Raw genomic sequence first — 7,438 nt, 5'->3', positions numbered from 1 at the left:
GAATTGCAAGTGTTCAAAATGCTCAAAACGGTAAGAATATCTAGTGACAAACTTGATATGCAGGACAGAACACAAATTTTTGGTCAACGCTTTAGAAGCCGGCAATAGAATTATGGCCTACGTCGTCAGAGCCTTGATATCCTGCTACGGAGGGGACTGTCGTAAATCGTGCCAGAAATATTACCTCGCGTGTTAGGCCCTTAAAACGAATAATTTGATATCTTCTGTGTTAAGGAGACATTTTGATGTTCATATGAGTGACCTTGACGGGCATTTACCATGAAGTAGTTGAATTTCTCTTTATGACATAAAATAAAAAATAAAATAAAATTTCTAAACTTTACTCAGAAATACGAAATCTCTTAATTGGGTTAATTTACAATAAGGACATTGAATCAAGAAGTCATAGAGTTATGTATGATGCTTATGAATGTCAAGGAAAGTCCATCTAACAGTTGCGCAAGGCAGGAGGAGGGGGGTGGGGTTATTGTGCAATATGCGTATTGTAAAATCGATGTGAAATTTTGATACGTCTTTTGGATGTGTTAAGTGTTAAAACCGCCGGTGTATGCTATGAAGATGGGTGTTTATACAAATATTTACGATTTTCTAGCTGTATAAGACACAAAATACGTTGTTGATACGTATTTAGATGTAATTGAAATTTCGCATTGTGTATTGCGTCATGTTTCTTGAATGACCTATTAAAACACCGTTTTGTTTTTCAAACCTCTTGTTTTGATATCCAGTGCTGATTTTGAGCCGATGAAAAGGGAAAGGACTGAGAAAAACGGGAAATTCTGAAATTCACGACTTCCTTCAAGGTATCACACCGGTAATTATTTTCACTATATATTACTATAGAGGGGAAAAAATCATTAAAAATCAGTTTACAAAATTGATGCCGAATAACGTAGTCAGACACGTTCTATTTTACCTATCTCGTCTGCCGACACCAGAAAAACAACACCCTACGCGGCATTTTCGAAAAAAAATTACCCGCAAACAAGACTACCCTCAAATCCACGTGTTTTTCACATGTGTGTAAACAGCCGGAGTGCACCTCAGGAAGTAGCCTCAGCTACCAACAGCAAATAGTTCCTTTGTATACACTTGATTATTTCTACAAATTACACAAAATTTCCTAATCAGGGGTACAAAAATTAAGAGAAAAGAAGAAGAGGAAATGAGAAAAATCGCGCAAGGAAAAAAAATATTTCTTTAAATATATGGAACTACAATTGACTGAGTTCATTTTGATTGGACAATTACCGGTGTGATACCTTGAAGACAACTAAATCTTCATCAAAAAATGTCAAATTTGCACAGCAGGTGCCCGTTTCATTCATCAATAGTATACCCCATGCACACAGCGATCGGAGCAAGATAACTGATGTAACTGGTGATTTACTTCCCCTGGGGACTATCGTGATGTCTGCCTGTTTCATCAGTGAAATATGAGGCGCGTGTGGTACTTTTTAAATTGAAATAACTTTGTATAAAATCAAGATATTTCCGCAAAAATGGTTTCATTGGAAAGAAGAATGATGAAATTTGCTATTTCAATCACTTATTAATCCTAAATTTATTTATACATTTTTTTAAATTGCTAATTATTTCAAATTTCATATGAGTGAGATCTTTGGTTTTGTGAAAATATTCAATTTTCGGTACTATAATGGAATCTGCATCTGGTCAATTTGGTATCCTAGAAGAGCCCATTAATTACGCTTAACAGATTAAACCAAGTTGATACTCACGGGTGATTAGTGTTTCAGATAATGGCCCCCTAATCTGGCAGGGGTTGTGCGTATTTAGCCTTTCTTCAAAGCAGGGGTAACACATTAAGAAGACTAAATACTGATTAAAACAAATAAATAAGACTAAAATCTGACTGGATAATATGACGTTTTTAAACGTGTACACAAATCATACAGAATCATCCATGTAACTGTTCATTACAAAAAATTTAAGCTAAAACATTTCCTAAATTTTGGTTCTAAAGAAGATGTAGGCCAAATATCAAGGGTGCTAGGTATAGTGACGTTGAATTGCAAGTGTTCAAAATGCTCAAAACGGTAAGAATATCTAGTGACAAACTTGATATGCAGGACAGAACACAAATTTTTGGTCAACGCTTTAGAAGCCGGCAATAGAATTATGGCCTACGTCGTCAGAGCCTTGATATCCTGCTACGGAGGGGACTGTCGTAAATCGTGCCAGAAATATTACCTCGCGTGTTAGGCCCTTAAAACGAATAATTTGATATCTTCTGTGTTAAGGAGACATTTTGATGTTCATATGAGTGACCTTGACGGGCATTTACCATGAAGTAGTTGAATTTCTCTTTATGACATAAAATAAAAAATAAAATAAAATTTCTAAACTTTACTCAGAAATACGAAATCTCTTAATTGGGTTAATTTACAATAAGGACATTGAATCAAGAAGTCATAGAGTTATGTATGATGCTTATGAATGTCAAGGAAAGTCCATCTAACAGTTGCGCAAGGCAGGAGGAGGGGGGTGGGGTTATTGTGCAATATGCGTATTGTAAAATCGATGTGAAATTTTGATACGTCTTTTGGATGTGTTAAGTGTTAAAACCGCCGGTGTATGCTATGAAGATGGGTGTTTATACAAATATTTACGATTTTCTAGCTGTATAAGACACAAAATACGTTGTTGATACGTATTTAGATGTAATTGAAATTTCGCATTGTGTATTGCGTCATGTTTCTTGAATGACCTATTAAAACACCGTTTTGTTTTTCAAACCTCTTGTTTTGATATCCAGTGCTGATTTTGAGCCGATGAAAAGGGAAAGGACTGAGAAAAACGGGAAATTCTGAAATTCACGACTTCCTTCAAGGTATCACACCGGTAATTATTTTCACTATATATTACTATAGAGGGGAAAAAATCATTAAAAATCAGTTTACAAAATTGATGCCGAATAACGTAGTCAGACACGTTCTATTTTACCTATCTCGTCTGCCGACACCAGAAAAACAACACCCTACGCGGCATTTTCGAAAAAAAATTACCCGCAAACAAGACTACCCTCAAATCCACGTGTTTTTCACATGTGTGTAAACAGCCGGAGTGCACCTCAGGAAGTAGCCTCAGCTACCAACAGCAAATAGTTCCTTTGTATACACTTGATTATTTCTACAAATTACACAAAATTTCCTAATCAGGGGTACAAAAATTAAGAGAAAAGAAGAAGAGGAAATGAGAAAAATCGCGCAAGGAAAAAAAATATTTCTTTAAATATATGGAACTACAATTGACTGAGTTCATTTTGATTGGACAATTACCGGTGTGATACCTTGAAGACAACTAAATCTTCATCAAAAAATGTCAAATTTGCACAGCAGGTGCCCGTTTCATTCATCAATAGTATACCCCATGCACACAGCGATCGGAGCAAGATAACTGATGTAACTGGTGATTTACTTCCCCTGGGGACTATCGTGATGTCTGCCTGTTTCATCAGTGAAATATGAGGCGCGTGTGGTACTTTTTAAATTGAAATAACTTTGTATAAAATCAAGATATTTCCGCAAAAATGGTTTCATTGGAAAGAAGAATGATGAAATTTGCTATTTCAATCACTTATTAATCCTAAATTTATTTATACATTTTTTTAAATTGCTAATTATTTCAAATTTCATATGAGTGAGATCTTTGGTTTTGTGAAAATATTCAATTTTCGGTACTATAATGGAATCTGCATCTGGTCAATTTGGTATCCTAGAAGAGCCCATTAATTACGCTTAACAGATTAAACCAAGTTGATACTCACGGGTGATTAGTGTTTCAGATAATGGCCCCCTAATCTGGCAGGGGTTGTGCGTATTTAGCCTTTCTTCAAAGCAGGGGTAACACATTAAGAAGACTAAATACTGATTAAAACAAATAAATAAGACTAAAATCTGACTGGATAATATGACGTTTTTAAACGTGTACACAAATCATACAGAATCATCCATGTAACTGTTCATTACAAAAAATTTAAGCTAAAACATTTCCTAAATTTTGGTTCTAAAGAAGATGTAGGCCAAATATCAAGGGTGCTAGGTATAGTGACGTTGAATTGCAAGTGTTCAAAATGCTCAAAACGGTAAGAATATCTAGTGACAAACTTGATATGCAGGACAGAACACAAATTTTTGGTCAACGCTTTAGAAGCCGGCAATAGAATTATGGCCTACGTCGTCAGAGCCTTGATATCCTGCTACGGAGGGGACTGTCGTAAATCGTGCCAGAAATATTACCTCGCGTGTTAGGCCCTTAAAACGAATAATTTGATATCTTCTGTGTTAAGGAGACATTTTGATGTTCATATGAGTGACCTTGACGGGCATTTACCATGAAGTAGTTGAATTTCTCTTTATGACATAAAATAAAAAATAAAATAAAATTTCTAAACTTTACTCAGAAATACGAAATCTCTTAATTGGGTTAATTTACAATAAGGACATTGAATCAAGAAGTCATAGAGTTATGTATGATGCTTATGAATGTCAAGGAAAGTCCATCTAACAGTTGCGCAAGGCAGGAGGAGGGGGGTGGGGTTATTGTGCAATATGCGTATTGTAAAATCGATGTGAAATTTTGATACGTCTTTTGGATGTGTTAAGTGTTAAAACCGCCGGTGTATGCTATGAAGATGGGTGTTTATACAAATATTTACGATTTTCTAGCTGTATAAGACACAAAATACGTTGTTGATACGTATTTAGATGTAATTGAAATTTCGCATTGTGTATTGCGTCATGTTTCTTGAATGACCTATTAAAACACCGTTTTGTTTTTCAAACCTCTTGTTTTGATATCCAGTGCTGATTTTGAGCCGATGAAAAGGGAAAGGACTGAGAAAAACGGGAAATTCTGAAATTCACGACTTCCTTCAAGGTATCACACCGGTAATTATTTTCACTATATATTACTATAGAGGGGAAAAAATCATTAAAAATCAGTTTACAAAATTGATGCCGAATAACGTAGTCAGACACGTTCTATTTTACCTATCTCGTCTGCCGACACCAGAAAAACAACACCCTACGCGGCATTTTCGAAAAAAAATTACCCGCAAACAAGACTACCCTCAAATCCACGTGTTTTTCACATGTGTGTAAACAGCCGGAGTGCACCTCAGGAAGTAGCCTCAGCTACCAACAGCAAATAGTTCCTTTGTATACACTTGATTATTTCTACAAATTACACAAAATTTCCTAATCAGGGGTACAAAAATTAAGAGAAAAGAAGAAGAGGAAATGAGAAAAATCGCGCAAGGAAAAAAAATATTTCTTTAAATATATGGAACTACAATTGACTGAGTTCATTTTGATTGGACAATTACCGGTGTGATACCTTGAAGACAACTAAATCTTCATCAAAAAATGTCAAATTTGCACAGCAGGTGCCCGTTTCATTCATCAATAGTATACCCCATGCACACAGCGATCGGAGCAAGATAACTGATGTAACTGGTGATTTACTTCCCCTGGGGACTATCGTGATGTCTGCCTGTTTCATCAGTGAAATATGAGGCGCGTGTGGTACTTTTTAAATTGAAATAACTTTGTATAAAATCAAGATATTTCCGCAAAAATGGTTTCATTGGAAAGAAGAATGATGAAATTTGCTATTTCAATCACTTATTAATCCTAAATTTATTTATACATTTTTTTAAATTGCTAATTATTTCAAATTTCATATGAGTGAGATCTTTGGTTTTGTGAAAATATTCAATTTTCGGTACTATAATGGAATCTGCATCTGGTCAATTTGGTATCCTAGAAGAGCCCATTAATTACGCTTAACAGATTAAACCAAGTTGATACTCACGGGTGATTAGTGTTTCAGATAATGGCCCCCTAATCTGGCAGGGGTTGTGCGTATTTAGCCTTTCTTCAAAGCAGGGGTAACACATTAAGAAGACTAAATACTGATTAAAACAAATAAATAAGACTAAAATCTGACTGGATAATATGACGTTTTTAAACGTGTACACAAATCATACAGAATCATCCATGTAACTGTTCATTACAAAAAATTTAAGCTAAAACATTTCCTAAATTTTGGTTCTAAAGAAGATGTAGGCCAAATATCAAGGGTGCTAGGTATAGTGACGTTGAATTGCAAGTGTTCAAAATGCTCAAAACGGTAAGAATATCTAGTGACAAACTTGATATGCAGGACAGAACACAAATTTTTGGTCAACGCTTTAGAAGCCGGCAATAGAATTATGGCCTACGTCGTCAGAGCCTTGATATCCTGCTACGGAGGGGACTGTCGTAAATCGTGCCAGAAATATTACCTCGCGTGTTAGGCCCTTAAAACGAATAATTTGATATCTTCTGTGTTAAGGAGACATTTTGATGTTCATATGAGTGACCTTGACGGGCATTTACCATGAAGTAGTTGAATTTCTCTTTATGACATAAAATAAAAAATAAAATAAAATTTCTAAACTTTACTCAGAAATACGAAATCTCTTAATTGGGTTAATTTACAATAAGGACATTGAATCAAGAAGTCATAGAGTTATGTATGATGCTTATGAATGTCAAGGAAAGTCCATCTAACAGTTGCGCAAGGCAGGAGGAGGGGGGTGGGGTTATTGTGCAATATGCGTATTGTAAAATCGATGTGAAATTTTGATACGTCTTTTGGATGTGTTAAGTGTTAAAACCGCCGGTGTATGCTATGAAGATGGGTGTTTATACAAATATTTACGATTTTCTAGCTGTATAAGACACAAAATACGTTGTTGATACGTATTTAGATGTAATTGAAATTTCGCATTGTGTATTGCGTCATGTTTCTTGAATGACCTATTAAAACACCGTTTTGTTTTTCAAACCTCTTGTTTTGATATCCAGTGCTGATTTTGAGCCGATGAAAAGGGAAAGGACTGAGAAAAACGGGAAATTCTGAAATTCACGACTTCCTTCAAGGTATCACACCGGTAATTATTTTCACTATATATTACTATAGAGGGGAAAAAATCATTAAAAATCAGTTTACAAAATTGATGCCGAATAACGTAGTCAGACACGTTCTATTTTACCTATCTCGTCTGCCGACACCAGAAAAACAACACCCTACGCGGCATTTTCGAAAAAAAATTACCCGCAAACAAGACTACCCTCAAATCCACGTGTTTTTCACATGTGTGTAAACAGCCGGAGTGCACCTCAGGAAGTAGCCTCAGCTACCAACAGCAAATAGTTCCTTTGTATACACTTGATTATTTCTACAAATTACACAAAATTTCCTAATCAGGGGTACAAAAATTAAGAGAAAAGAAGAAGAGGAAATGAGAAAAATCGCGCAAGGAAAAAAAATATTTCTTTAAATATATGGAACTACAATTGACTGAGTTCATTTTGATTGGACAATTACCGGTGTGATACCTTGAAGACAA

This window comes from Ostrea edulis, chromosome 8, assembly GCF_947568905.1.
Source record: "Ostrea edulis chromosome 8, xbOstEdul1.1, whole genome shotgun sequence".
Lineage (NCBI taxonomy): Eukaryota > Metazoa > Mollusca > Bivalvia > Ostreida > Ostreidae > Ostrea > Ostrea edulis.
The sequence above is the reverse complement of the archived record's forward strand: the minus strand, read 5'-3'. Positions refer to the sequence as shown.